The 10,586-nt window shown below is 51.8% G+C and overlaps 1 non-coding gene across 1 annotated transcript; it reads right to left on the bottom strand.

Moving 5' to 3' along the window:
• Positions 1-475: 475 nt before the first annotated feature.
• Positions 476-605, bottom strand: LOC113244210 (small nucleolar RNA SNORA18). The gene has a single exon (XR_003312319.1). It is a non-coding gene; the product is annotated as a small nucleolar RNA SNORA18 (small nucleolar RNA).
• Positions 606-10,586: the final 9,981 nt, after the last annotated feature.

Below are 10,586 nucleotides of genomic sequence, written 5' to 3'. Positions count from 1 at the left end.
ATTCCCCACCTCTAGTCTTTGGAAACCAATTTCTTTACTTTAGGGCCACATTTAGAAGCAGAGTAGATGGATCTTTCTAGTTCTCAATTTCAGACACTCTCTAAACATGAATAAGTTCAAATCATATTCACCCTGAACGATCACACCTTAGAATTGTACAGACTGTTGGGATACACCAATACCTAAGATTTAAAATATTTGCAGGGCGCCTGGGTGGCTCAGTTGGTTAAGTGTTTGGCTCTTGGTTTGGCTCAGGGTGATAATCTCCTGAGTCGTGGAATCGAGCCCCCAGGGGAGCCCTAACCCCCACTCCCCTCCTCCCTGCCTGTGCCAGGTCCAGACTCCTCTGGGAGTCTGCTTGAAGATTCTCTGCCCCTCCCCCTACTCGTGCACACATGCTCTCTCTCTCTCTCTTAAATAATTTTTTTTAAATAAAATACTTGACTGTTAAGTCCTTCACACAGTTTTAGCAGATAGATGTCTTGTAGTTCTTTCCCACAGATCTAACACATAGTTCTGTGAATAAAGGAAACGACGCATCTACTCTGTGAGGCATTTCCAGCGATGTAGGTCTACAGAAAAAGCCCCACCGGGTTGACCTCAACAGGGGGATCTTGCTCTTAGCAAGATGTACACTCCCCGGCTGATTGTGCTTTGATGATGCTGGTAAATGACGCATTACCTGCGACCCTGTGGGATCCAGACCAGGGGTCCGGTCGAGGTGCGGTTTTAGGGCATCTGGCAATGGCCAGGCTTTAGCATGGTTTTGGTGAGTTCAGGGATTTCTCCCTGGAAGGCAACTACTCGTGGCTGAGAGCGGGCCCTCTGCCCCAGACAGCCTTGCTTTGGTTCCAGCTCCACTACCCCAGGGCTGGGGAACCTTAGGCAGGTCATCTAATTGCTCTCTGTTTGTCTCCCCATATGAGACATGGGCGTACTCCAGTAGCCGCCTTAGCCACAACCGTCTGTCAGAGAGAAGAGAGGACTCATTATGAGGAGAGTCGGGTGCGCTGCTGGAAGCCAGTGAGGAACTTCAGGGTGACCGCCCAAACCTTCTATGAAAAGACTGTCTGCTTTAGCTGGCTCGGGAAAGCCCTGAAGACAGAGTCCAGAAACTGATCGTGGGTGGGGGCACCTGGGGGGCTCAGTCGGTTGAGCATCTGCCTTCAGCTCAGGTCATGATCTCAGGGTCCTGGGATCAAGCCCCTCATCGGGATCTCTGCTCAGCGGGGAGCCCGCTTCTCCCTCTCCCTCTGCTGCTCTCCCTGCTTGTGCTCTCTCTCTCTGTTAAGTAAATAAATAAAATCTTCCAAAAAAGAAAAAACAAACTGATCAGCAGAAGATGAAGTCCCAAGCCCACCAAATCCCTACAGCAGGCGTTCTCAGACTCCCTTGGTTCATGGTATCCTCCATATCCTGAGTACCTTAGTGGGTTTCTCATGGCGCTCCTGGGCCAGAAACATGTCTCACAGTCCTGTTTAATAAATATGAGAAGTACTTGTATTTCTAAAAAAGATTTTATTTATTTATTTGAGGGGGGGGCATAGGGAGAGGGACAAGCAGACTCCATGCTGAGTGTGGAGCCTGATGCAGGGCTTGATCCCATGACCCTGAGATCAGAACCTGAGCCAAAGTCAAGAGTCCAACGCTTAGGGGCGCCCAGGTGGCTCAGCTGTTAAGCGTCTGCCTTCGGCTCAGGGCCTGATCCCAGGGTCCTGGGATCAAGCCCCACATCGGGCTCCCTGCTCCGATGGGAGCCTGCTTATTCCTCTCCCACTCTCCCTGCTTGTGTTCCCTCTCTTGCTGGCTGTCTCTCTCTGTCAAATAAATAAATAAAGTCTTAAAAAATAAAAAAGAGTCCAACGCTTAACAGACTGAGCCACCCAGGTGCCCTAAGGGGTACTTGTATTTTAATACCTCAGTACTCATTTGAAAGAATAATACACATACATTGAAAGATAGGAGACTATTTTTATTCTTAAGTAATCACAATCCCTTGCTAGTGGGATATGTGTGCCTGTTGGGCACTGCACAACTTCTCAAAACTTGGAATCAGATTGGACATCGCCACTTTCATTTCCTGTTACACAGTGGCTTTCCCAATAGTACTTGCTTTTGATCTTGGCAGCTGCCAAAAACCCCGATTCACAGAGATATTATGTCATCAAAAGGAACGTAGTGCAATCCAGCATCGGAACTGTGAACTGCCTCGAGCTAGCAGTTGGCCAGTTGTCTGACAGATGTCTGATAGTTCTGCATTTCTCTCAAAGTTTTATAATATTTTGTGGCTTCCTGTGAGTTTGCTGCAGTGTGGCAGGCCCTACATCAAAGGAAGGGTCTTGTTAGACAGCTGGATCCTGAGGGAGGACACTTGGGGAGCTGGGAGGAAGGTTTGGGATTGGGGATGCCTATACCCCTTCCCCTCCCCCTTCTCTACCCCCCTGCCAGGTTGGCCCCGTGGTGGCTGATGATAGGGTGGAAATGGAAACCAAAATGGGCCTGTGGGTGCCTTGCAAAGTCAGATTGGGAAGACGATGTCACACCCAGGACGGATGATGGAAGCCAGCGAAGAACACAAGAACCTGGAATTGGGGGGGTGGGGCTACCATGCAGCAGAAGGGAACTATTCGGATCTGGACACATGGACTGTCTTGGGGGTGCTCAGGGAAAGGTGGATCTTCTTGCTCTAACACGGACATCTGGTGGCAGCTTTTTCCAGAAGGTTCACTCCAGCCTGGACCTAGCATTGGCCCACACTACGAAGAGTCAGACTCCCTTTGGAATACTGCGGAGGGAAGAATTGCAAGACTCGGGGAGAAAGGAAGGGCAGAGTCAGTCTATCCCACCCACCAGCTGCCTGGTCCACAGGCTGCTGCTTCACCAGGAGCCAGTGATTCTCCACTCTCTGTGGCCTCTGAAAATAGGCTGGTCAAAGACGCCCCTGATTGAAATGAGTGCTGCACCCGGATATTTCACAATAATCTCCCCACTTCAAGGTCCTTAACTTTATTTTTTATTATTATTTTTATTATTTCTTTAAAAATATTTTATTTCTTTATTTGACAGAGAGTGAGAGAGCACTAGCAGGGGGAGCTGCAGAGGCAGAGGGAGAAGCAGGCTCCCCCCTGAGCAGGGAGCCCAGCATGGGGTCTATCCCGGGACCCTGGGATCATGACCTGAGCCGAAGGCAAGCACTTAACCAACTGAGGCACCCAAAAACCCAGCTTTATTTTTTTTTAAAGATTTTATTTATCTATTTGAGAGAGAGAGAGCGAGCATGAGCAGGGGGAGGGGCAGAGGGAGGCGCAGACTCCTGACTGAGCGGGGAGTTGGATGGACGTGGGGCTTGATCTCGGGTCTCCTAGGATCATGACCTGAGCCAAAGGCAGACACCCAACCGACCGAGCCACCCAGGGGGCCCTAAGGTCCATGCAAAGTCCCTTTTTCCATGTAGGAAACATGTTCACAGGTGCCAGCGTCTAGAGAGTGGACATGTTTGGGGCCATCACTCTGCTCACCACTCTTAGGGACCGGGAAGATCATTCTAGGTTGGAAACCCACTTTTTGTTGTTGGCTTGTTTATGAGTGACAGAAACTGCCACCTGAGAGTTGCCGCCACTTTATGCTGCAGTCCAGACAGCTGGGAGAGCCTCCCCTTGGAAGGACCCTTGCTGCCCATGATCCCACAACAGTCATTCCTGGCCATATGGCTATGTGGCCAGAGGGGGACAGTGTGCTGCCATAGCTGTCACAGCCACTGGAGTGGGGCAGCGTCAGGAGACATTTCCAGCTTTGGCCTTCATCCAGGCACCATCTAGACCACCCATGCCATGGCGCTGTGGCCACCCCTCTCTTGTGGGCCTTTGAGGTTTTTCCTGCTGTCTTTTTTTTTTTTTTTTAAGATTTTATTTATTTATTTATTTATTTGAGAGAGAGAGCAGGAGCCAGGGGAGGGGCAGAGGGAGAGGGAGAAGCAGGCTCGACTGCTGACATGTTGTGCTTTTATGACATACACTGAAATTCTTCTACTGAGGGGCACCTGGGTGGCTCAGTCGGTTGAGTGTCTGTCTGCCTTCGGCTCAGGTCATGATCCCAGGGTCCTGGGATCGAGCCCCATGGCGGTGGGCTCTCTGCTCAGCAGGGAGCCTGCTTCTCCCTCTCCCTTTGCCTGCCACTCCGCCTGCTCGTGTTGTCTCTCTCTCTCTCTGTCAAATAAAAAAAAATCTTTGAAATTCTTCTACTGAAAGAATTCAGTATTTTTATTTTGGTCTCTTTCATTTTACAAGTTTCAAAAATAGCAGTCAAAGAGAAGAAAAATACGCCTGTCTTTTGGAGTAGGACCCCAGGTTACTGAAAACTGGTTGGTTTGGGTCTCAGCTGACATTCTGGACAGAAACTCCTCTTCGGAGCAGATGTGGTAAACACAGCCTCTGGCCCATGGTCTGCATTTATCGATTTGGCCGGTCTGTTTTTCTTTCTTTCTCTGGAATCTGACTTCTAGGAGCTTTTTGCGTTCACCCAGCAGGGCAAGAGCACTCCTTGCCCACCCTGACTCAGGGATGTGTCCAGTTTTTGGCTGGACACCTGGTCCTCCTTACTCGTTCCAGAGACACCAGGGCCGCCTCAGCGATGACTTCCTTCAGGAGCTCTGGGGAATAGATGGCAGCGCGGGTGACATAGAGAGAGGATGAAACTTGGGGGAAATGCAGGGGCCAGCCACCTGGGGGAAGCTCTCTAAGGGGCCAGAGGTGCTGGGCCTGGATCCACGGAGGAGACACAAAACTGCGTGGTTTGCTCTGGGTGGGAGGCAGCTTACATTTCCCTGGGGGCCATTCACCTCCTTGGGGTCATAGAGCTCCGTCCACCTCTACTGAGGCCGCGGGAGGCAAAGCTCCTTGGGCTGGTCTGGGCCGTGGCCTAAGTGGTTCCACGACTCCATCCTCAGGACGCAGTAACTCTGGGATATTGGAGGTGTCTCTAGGAGCTCAGGAATCATTCACTTAACACATACTGACCGGACCTCCGGGTTGTGGCAGGTGCGTGCTGGCTGCTGGTGAGGCACGTGTCAGACGGAGTGTCTATTTGTAATTAACAATAATACTAGCACTAATGATGATTTTAGTTAAATGTATTGAGCATTTATTCTATTGGGGCCCTGTGTTAGGCATGGTACCGTATGATCTTATTCAATCCTTATGAAAACCCTCTGAAGTCAGTAGATTCTGTTATTATCCCCCATTTGAGCCGAGAAGACTGAGACAGAGAGAGGGTAAGTGGCTTCCCCAGGGCCACTCAGGTCATAGTGGCAGACTTTGTCCAACTCAAAGATCTGCATCTGTGACCATCTGCCTCCCATAGTTTGCGTTCTAACAGAAGAAACAAAAAACAAACCTGGACACACTTACCTAGAAATTATTGCAGCTCAGAGGGGGATGGATTTAGACAGTCAGGACTCACACACAAGCTGAGCCCCGAGTGGTGAGGGGAGCAAGGGAAGAGCTAGGGGAAGGAAGAGAGCTCCAGGAGGTGGAACAGTGTGTGCCAAGACCCGAGGCAGAAAGGAGCTTGGCTTGTTCTAAGGTCAGGCACCAGGGCCCTGAGGCTGGGGTTTCGTAAGGAAAGGGGGGCAGGCTGCAGGTGAGCCTGGGGACATCTCCCGGAGTCCACAGGGACCTGAGGGCTAGGGCAGGAGCCCCGACTATATTTGATGTTTGGCAGGAGGAACCGGTGCATGTTGAATGAGGTGGAGATGTGACCTGGTTAACATGCGAAGATGAAGCCCCACGGGTGGAAGAGGACGAGTGGAAGGGGAGGCCTATTGAAGTCTGCGGTAGTCATTGGAGGGGGGCCCCTGGGCGCCTGAAGCCAGGTGGTGGCTTGGGATGGAGAGGACCTGGGAGCTGTTGTAGGAAGGAATTCTAGGTAGATCTCATGTGGGGGGTGAAGGAGGCATTCGTGGATGAAATGTTACGGCTTGTGGGTCTTCTTTAAAATTACCCAGTTGGAGCGGGGAGAAGAGGGGTGTGTGTGTGGATGACGTGAGAGTGGTCATGGTGGGTGATGGCTGTAGAGCTGGGTACTGAGTACAAAGGGCCTCAGGGCACCAGTCTCTCTACTTTTGTGTTGCCTGAAAATTTGCATAACAAAAAGTTAAGAAGAAAAAGGAAAAGGAAAGGCTAGTGGCTTAAGCAACAGGTTAATGGTGGCACTGTTTCCTGAGATGGAAAAGACACAGAGGGGCAGAGTTGGGGTGCAGGTTGGAAGTCAGGTGCTCCGTTTGGGCCATGCTGTGTCAGGCTTCGATCAGAGAGTAAAGGCAGAGGCCTCTGGGATTTTGGAACAAGGCTCTGTCCCCTTCTTCAGACATCATTCTCCTTTTAAGAATTCTCCTGGCTCGGGGCGCCTGGGTGGCACAGCGGTTGGGCGTCTGCCTTCGGCTCAGGGCGTGATCCCGGTGTTATGGGATCGAGCCCCACATCAGGCTCCTCCGCTGTGAGCCTGTTTCTTCCTCTCCCACTCCCCCTGCTTGTGTTCCCTCTCTCGCTGGCTGTCTCTCTCTCTGTCAAATAAATAAATAAAATCTTTAAAAAAAAAAAAAAAAGAATTCTCCTGGCTCGATGTTGGCTGTAACAGAGACTGAACATGTGAACAAGAGACATGAGGAGACCAGGAGATGGGAGGTGTCCAGAAGACACTGGGGTTTGTGATCCTCTTCTCTGGCTGGTTGTGCAGACCCGGTGACCTCCATTGTGAAGTTGAAGTGGGTCCAGGACCTTGTATCAACTATCCATTTTGCACAACAAACCATCTCAAAACTTAGTGTCATACAGCAACAAGGATTTCCTATTTCTCACCAACCTGTAGGTCAGCAATTTGGTCTGGGAACAGCCTGGTGATTCTTCTGCTAGTTACACACAGGGTCGTTTCTGTGGCTATCTACGGTCATCTATGATTCGCGTGGGTCTGGCATATCCAACATGGCGTCATTCCCATATCTGGAAGCTGACACTAGCTAGCTCTTGACTGGGGGCCTTAGCCTTCCTGCACACAACCTGTTATCTGTTAGGAGGCGAGGCTGAGTGTCTTCACAGCATGGTGGTCTCGGGGCTCCAAGACACCATCGGTAGAAGTTGCAAGGCCTCTCAAGGCCCATCCTCTCCAGGTGCAAACATCACATCCACCACATTTTATTGGTCAAAGCAAGTCACTTTACTTTGCCAAGTTTTGCTTTTGCAAAGCTTTGCTTTGCCTGCTTTGCAGGCCCAGATTTATAGAGCGGGGAAATAGATTCCGCCTCTTGAGGGAGATGCTGTGAAGAATTTACGGCCATATTTAAGCTATCACGGGTCAGAGAGCCCCCATATATGACATGAGCAGGTCATTCTGGCCCTAGTTGGCCCACATCTGTCATGTTACCACTTCTTCCCTCAAACCAGCATCATAAAAAGGTATATTGCAGACCACTCTGTGGATGTCTGTCAGTTACGTGTGGCATTTGGCTCAAGGGCTGATCGCGTTTTTGAAGATAGTCACGAGGATATCTCCTATCCAGCACGCCAATCTTACAATGTGATGGTGACAAGCTTCCACTGAGAGGTGGGGTCTTATATTTCCTCCCCTAGAATCTGGGTGGATCTTCTTAGTAACCTTGACCGCTAGAAAGGGGTAGAAGTGGTGTGTGTGGCTTCTAAGGCTAGATCATAAACGGCAATAACAGCTTTCATCGTCTCGATACACTTGTCCTTGGAACCAGCCACCACGTTATGAGGGAACCCAAGCCACATGGAGAGGCCCTCCTTGGGCGTCCCAGTCAATAGACCTAGTTAGGCCCTCAGCCATCAGCCAGCACCAACTGCCCAACATATGAGTTAATGAGCTTTCAGATGATTCCACCCCTGGCTTTAGAATCTTCCAATGGAGGCCCCAGATGTCCCAGAGCAGAAATAAACCATCTCTGTTTGTTCTGCCTGAATTCCTGACCCACAAAAACCAGGAGAGATAATAACGATTATTGATGTCTTAAGCCATTAAGGTTTGGGGTAATTTGTTATGTAGTAGTAGATAATTAAAATAAGATTCCAGTAATAGAAACAAGAAAAAAGACCCAGTAGCTTAAACAAACTAGAAGTTTATTTCTCCTTCTTATTGCGAATTTGGAAGTAGGCAACCCAAGGATGATATGGGAGGTCCTATAATGTCATGAGAAGCCCAGGGTCTTTTATCTTGTTGTTCTGCTAGCCTCAGCACGAGTACAATTCTCAAGGTCACATCCTGATCCAACATTGCTGCTGGAGTTCCAACCACCACATCTGCATTCCAGGCTGAATGCAGGATGAAACTAGAGGACAGACTAGCCTTCACCGATATTTCTATGTCAAGGAGCATTCTTAAAAATCCTTTCCAACACCTTCTGTTTATATCTCATAACCTAAAATTAAGTCACACAGTCACACTCTACGTGCAAGGGAGGCTAGAAATGTTGCCTTTTAGCTGGGCTCATTGCCATCTGAAGTAAAACTGGGGTTCTGCTGTTGAGAAGGAGAGGATAGCGGATCATAGCTGGCAGGTAGTTCGCGACTGTGGTATTAGAGCAGGAAATTGGGAGAAGGAAATCGTCTCCATGGGCAGGAGCTGGAACCAGTAAACCTCCCCCCCGCCACGCGTGTGCACGCGCACACACACACTCTCCCTGCAGCGCCCTACAATGCTTGGGTACCATAGTTTTTCAAGTTGCTTCTGAACAAAAACTGACTTCACTCCCAAAGAAGCGAGGCAGTGATGCCCAGGGAAAGCTTTGGTCTAACACCACCCTCCCCCATGGCCGACAGCAGCTGGACTTCGCCCAAAATTCTAAAACGTGGCCCTGAACTTGTCACTTACCTGCTCAACCACGTTCGTGGTTCCAGTTTCCCCGGCTTACGGACAAATTCTGGGGTTTGGTATTGAAGGCCTCAGCCAGCTGTTCCACGGCTCTTTGCTTCTACTTGCTCCTCGCGCCTTGCTTCATGGCCTGCATCCAGGCCTTTGTGCAGGCAGCTCCCACGGCCCAGAACACCCTCTGCCCTGTCTCTGCCCAGGCGAATCCCACCCATTCCCAGCACCCTTCTAGAGCCACCACTAGTTCCTCTGGTGCCTTTACGCAGCTGGGTGCAGCTCCATGCCGGGGCTGGAGGAGCGGCCCACAGGCTGGCTTCCACCCACACTTGCCCTGCAGCCCAGTGCCCTGGCACAGTGAACACCCTGCACAGCTGTACCTGGGAAGATGCCACTGCCAGGAGTGAGTGAGGCCCTTCTTTTGCCCTTGTTCTTGGTCTTCAGATCCCATGTGCTGTTGTGGGGCTGGCTGTTCCCCACCCTGTGTCCTCCGACATGCTCAGCACCCACTCCCCTGGACACCAGTGGCCACCGGGGGCACTGAACTGGCACCACAGACCATAGCTCTTTTCTTCCACTTTGTTCTACGTCGTCCCCAGCCTGCCAGCAGTGGAATGAAAACCCCCACCGGGCTGGAAGACGGACCACTTGGACAATGCGTTAGAAGTGACCCAGATACCAGTCGGTTGGAGTCAGCTGCTCAGAGCAACTCAAACCTGAGTCTTGGGCCCCCAGCTGAGCAGGGTTCCCTCTCAGCTTACCCTGTTCCTGGGAGCACTGGAGCCCAACCCGGTATCCCCTTCCAGAACCGAGCATCGAATCTCTGACCCAGAGTGGCCCATTGTACTTGTACTGGCCTTGGACCCACCACATAGGAATGCACGTGAGAAGACCTTCCATTTCATACCTTTTATTTTATCTGCATCTTCTCTGCCTCCTCCCTCCCCCACTGGCCCCCGAGAGGTGGTGGGAACCCCAGCTGGAAGGGGACTACTCTCTCCTCCCCGGGGGAGGGATGGTGTCCCCAGGGCCAGGCGCCACCGATGGGAGAAGCAGGGGCCTCCATGGCCCAGCAGGTGCATCGTCCAAGAGGCTGTGGCCAAGGCCGAGGTCCCTCGGATGCCCTGTGGCCCTGGGCCCCGTGGGTCATCAGGAGGGTGAAGAGCAGAGAAGTCTGGAGGAGCAATGAGAGGGAAAGCCTGGGTGTGTGTGTGTGTGGCTGATAGAAGCAGAGGTGGACTTTGGGGGGACAGGAGCGAGACCAGGAGATGTGGGATCAAGGTGGGGCCCTGAGAAGGAACCCCAGGTTATAGGGGAGCTGGATGTGGGGGGAGGGTACACCAGGGAAAAACAGGGGGCCACGGGGGGACAAGGCTGTGCTCCAAGAACCGGGCTCCCAGTACAGGGGCTGTGCCGCAGAGTCTGATCGGGGGCTGGCCCTGAGCAGACACCAGAGGGCAGGCAGGGAGGAGCTCGTTAGGGGAGGAGGACGGGCACTTGGGGCCGGTAGTGGGGCCCAGGCTGTGGAGCTGCCACAGCCAACCCCCCAGCTTCATGGAGGCCAGCCCAACTGGGCATGGCCCCAAACCACCAATTTGTGCTTCTGGGTTGCTCGAGGGCTCCCAGTGTGGCTTCGGCCCTGCAGGGAAGAGCCCAGAGGTAGCCCTCGACCGCATGCAACAGCTGTCCCCAGGACTCCTCCCCCATCCCAG

The sequence above is a fragment of the Ursus arctos genome, unplaced genomic scaffold, assembly GCF_023065955.2.
Source record: "Ursus arctos isolate Adak ecotype North America unplaced genomic scaffold, UrsArc2.0 scaffold_23, whole genome shotgun sequence".
Classification (NCBI taxonomy): domain Eukaryota; kingdom Metazoa; phylum Chordata; class Mammalia; order Carnivora; family Ursidae; genus Ursus; species Ursus arctos.
The sequence above is the reverse complement of the archived record's forward strand: the minus strand, read 5'-3'. Positions and strand labels throughout refer to the sequence as shown.